Source organism: Bos javanicus, chromosome 7 (assembly GCF_032452875.1).
Source record: "Bos javanicus breed banteng chromosome 7, ARS-OSU_banteng_1.0, whole genome shotgun sequence".
Taxonomy (NCBI): domain Eukaryota; kingdom Metazoa; phylum Chordata; class Mammalia; order Artiodactyla; family Bovidae; genus Bos; species Bos javanicus.
In genome coordinates this window covers 110,152,721-110,157,009 of record NC_083874.1, presented here as the reverse complement: position 1 = coordinate 110,157,009, position 4,289 = coordinate 110,152,721, and positions in this window count along the sequence as shown.

Sequence of the window (4,289 nt, the reverse complement as noted above, 5' to 3'; positions counted from 1 at the left end):
CACAGAGTCGGACACGACTGAAGAGACTTAGTAGTAGCAGCAGCAGCAACAGCGGTGGTGGTGGTGGTGTTTTATCGCCACCTCGTGGCAAAAGTTGGGCTTTGCAATGGACATTAAATTTTCAGGGCTTCCCTGGTGGTTCAGACGGTGAAGTATCTGCCTGCAAAGCCGGAAACCTGGGTTTGATCCCTGGGTTGGGAAGATCCCCTGAAGAAGGGAATGGCTACCCACTCCAGTATTCTTGCCTGGAGAATTCCATTTTAAAAATCATAACTAGTGTTTTATTGCCACCTTGTGGCAAAAGTTGGGCTTTGCAATGGACATTTAATTTTCAATCAGCTCTAAATTCTAACTTTATTTGCTGCCTAAATACTGCTTAGAGACAGACAGTGTATGAGAAATCTTAGACAAACTAAGAAGACTAAATAATAGAAATTCAAATCTAGGGGGTATTTCAGAATGCTTCCTAAGCCCTTAAATTTTTCAGGTTTACCCAAAGGATACATATAACTGAGACTTGGTTTTGAGGTTGTGATGATAATAAAAACAATCATTGTAATTATATAGCTAACATCCATTGAGTGCTTACTATGTCCCCAAAATATTCTAATACTTTTCAGTACTACTTATTTACCCCACAACTCTCTGAGGTAAGTTCTCTTGTCTGTGTGTTAGCCACTCAGTCACATCCAACTCTTTGTAACCTCATAGACTGTAGCCCACCAGGCTCCTCAGTCCATAAAATTCTCCAGGCAAGAATACTTGAGTGGGTTGCCATTTCCTTCTCCAGGGGACCTTCCCAACCCAGCTTGGGAACTGGCCTTCTGCATTGCAGGTAGATTCTTTACTGTCTGACCCACCAGGGAAACCCGAGTTCTTCATCTACAATTTTTAAAAGAGAAAACTGAGATAAAGTGAAGTTAATAATTTGCCCCAGGGACTTTCCTGGTAGTTCAGTGGCTAAGACTCTGTGACCCTAACGCAGAGAGACCAGGTTTGATCCATAGTTGGGCACTAGATCCTACATGCTTCAAGGAAGAGTTGGTTTTGGTTTTTATTACAGTGTGTATCTATTATAAGTAAATAAATTAGAAGCATAAACACTGAAAGCTAAACTAAAATTATAAGCAATTTCAAGCTCCTACTATTAACAATCACTTTTATTGTGTGTAAATGCATGTATTTATCTGTGTGTATCCTTTTGAAAAAATATAGATCCTATTAACAATAGAATAATAATGTGCCAAACTGTTGTAGACCTTGCAGTTTTCTCCTAATACGTTATGAACACCTTACTATGCTGACATATGTGTTTTTACAGCAAAATTTAATGGTTGCATCCTATACAAAATAATTTACTCAATTAACCTCGTACTTTCAAATTGCCTTGGCATCTTTGTTGAAGTCAGTTCTGCATATACGTGTGAGTCTACTGCTAGATTCTGTTCTGTTCTACCGATCTATTTGTCTTTCTTGAGTCTAATATCACACCTTGATCAGTGGTGTAACTTTATACTAAAACCTGAAGTCAGATGGTGTGTTAGCCCACTTTGTTCTTTTTCAAAGTTGTATTGGGTGTCCTACGTCCCTTGCATTTCAACATAAATTTTAGAATTAGCAGTCAACATCTACAACGGGGCCTGTTGAGATTTTAACTGGGATTGCATTAAATCTATATACAAGTTGGGGAGAATTGATACTCTATCCATGTTTATCCATAAACATGGCATCTATCTCCATTTAGGAGTTCTTCCTCTCATTATATTTTGTAATTAATAGAGGACAGGTCTTCCACATTTTTCCCGTATATTTATCTCTTAAGTAGTTCATGTTTTATGTGATTATAAATGGATTGTTATTTTAATTTCAATTTCCAGTTGTTTGTTGCTAGTGTATTGATCTTACATTTTCAAACGTTACTAAACTACTTATTAGTTCTAGTAAATACACAGATAAATAGATTTCATGTGATTTTCTACAGATGATCATGTTATCTGTGATTAACATCAATTTTACTTCTTCGTCTCCAATCAGGATATCCTTTATTTCTCTTTCTTGTCTGGTGGGCTGGTGAAAACCTTCAGTACAATATTAAATAGAAGTGATGAGTAGACAGCTTTGCCTGTTTCCTCATCTTGGTGGGAAGAATTTCATCTTGGAACATTATGGTGTTAGCAGTACGGTTTTCATAGACACCTTTTATCAAGTTGAGGTTATTTCTTCTATTCCTAGTTTGTGGAGTGTTTTTATTAGGATCAATGTTGGGTATTTTTCAAACTCCTTTTCTTCATCTCTTGAGATGATGATATTGTTTTCCTTTTCTAGTCTTTTAATAGGGTAATTGTCATTGATTGATTTTTCAAATGCTAAACTAACTGCACCCCTTAGATAAACCCTTCTTGGTCATGATGTGTTTTATCCTTTTAATACGGTGTTAGATTTGATTCAGTGATTCAATGCTTTCAATAGATAACTAGTTCCTGACTAATTTTCCTAAATCACTGCTTTTATGAAGTCGATATTTTTCCACAAACTAAGGTGATTTATTAAAGCATTATGGAAATTTGTCTCAAATCAGAAAAAGCCAAGATGTCCAACAATAGAGAATTATTAAGTACAATTTGATGTATCAATAAAGTATTATACAGTCACAAAGAATATAGTATAGAAAAAATTGATCTGAAGAAAATATTTGTACATTATTAAATATAAAGAAAAGCATGAAACAAAACACCTGGAAGTAAGTACAAATTCTATAAAAAGAAGTAAATATTCATTGACTCAGAATTTTTGCTTCTTGGAATTCATCTAAGAAAATACTAAAGAATGAGTGCAAAGATTCCAAGTTCATTTCACATAAAAATTTTTTTAATTTTTATTTTTATATTTTCCTGTATATTCCTATATAGAAAAACACACTTTAAAAATGAAGAAAGATCTGTAGTTAATAACATCAACTTCTACCTTAAGAAATAAGAAAAACATCAAATTCCTTAAAAGATACACATTACATACCAGGCTTATTGAAGACATAGATAACCCAAGAAAGTTGATATCTATTGAAGACACTGACTTTGGAGTTTTAAAACTTCCTGTAAAGATAAATCCATACTCAGATTTGGCTGCAAAGGACTGGAAGCAGGGCAATGTATTCCATACCATTAAGATTTTAGCATAATACTATATATGTGCGATTGTGGTGGTGACAGAGGAGTGAGGACATCAGGACGGGTGGAAGAAATATTAAAAGATACTGTTGGGCTGGTGCAAAAGCAATTGTTTTGCATTGTTGCACTTTGCCATTACAGACTGGAATATATTCTTAAACAAATGTGGTTATGTTATACATCATTTTAATGTGCATTTCTCAATTTATGTTTTTTTTGCTAATGATTTATGATTTGCCATTTACTGTAGATTTATTTTCTCCAACACCACAGTTCAAAAGCATCAATTCTTCGGCGCTCAGCTTTCTTCACAGTCCAACTCTCACATCCATACATGACCACTGGAAAAACCACAGCCTTGACTAGACAGACCTTTGTTGGCAAAGTAATGTCTCTGTTTTTGAATATGCTATCTAGGTTGGTCATGACTTTTCTTCCAAGGAGTAAACATGTTTTAACTTCATGGCTGCAGTCACCATCTGCAGTGATTTTGGAGCCCCAAAAAATAAAGTCTGACACCGTTTCCACTGTTTCCCCATCTATTTCCCATGAAGTGATGGGACCAGATGCCATGATCTTAGTTTTCTGAATGTTGAATTTTAAGCCAACTTTTTCACTCTCCTCTTTCACCTTCATCAAGAGGCTTTTTAGTTCCTCTTCACTTTCTGCCATAAAGGTGGTGTCATCTGCATATCTAAGGTTATTGATATTTCTCCCGGCAATCTTGATTCCCGCTTGTGCTTCTTCCAGCCCAGCATTTGAGAGTCCCTTGAACTGCAAGGAGATCCAACCAGTCCCTTCTGAAGGAGATTAGCCCTGGGATTTCTTTGGAAGGAATGATGCTAAAGCTGAAACTCCAGAACTTTGGCCACCTCATGCGAAGAGTTGACTCATTGGAAAAGACTCTGATGCTGGGAGAGATTGGGGGCAGGAGGAGAAGGGGACGACAGAGGATGAGATGGCTGGATGGCATCACCGACTCCATGCACGTGAGTCTGAGTGAACTCCGGGAGTTGGTGATGGACAGAGAGGCCTGGCGTGCTGCGATTCATGGGATCGCAAAGAGTCAGATATGACTGAGCGACCGAACTGAACTGAACTGTAAATTTATTTTAGACTATA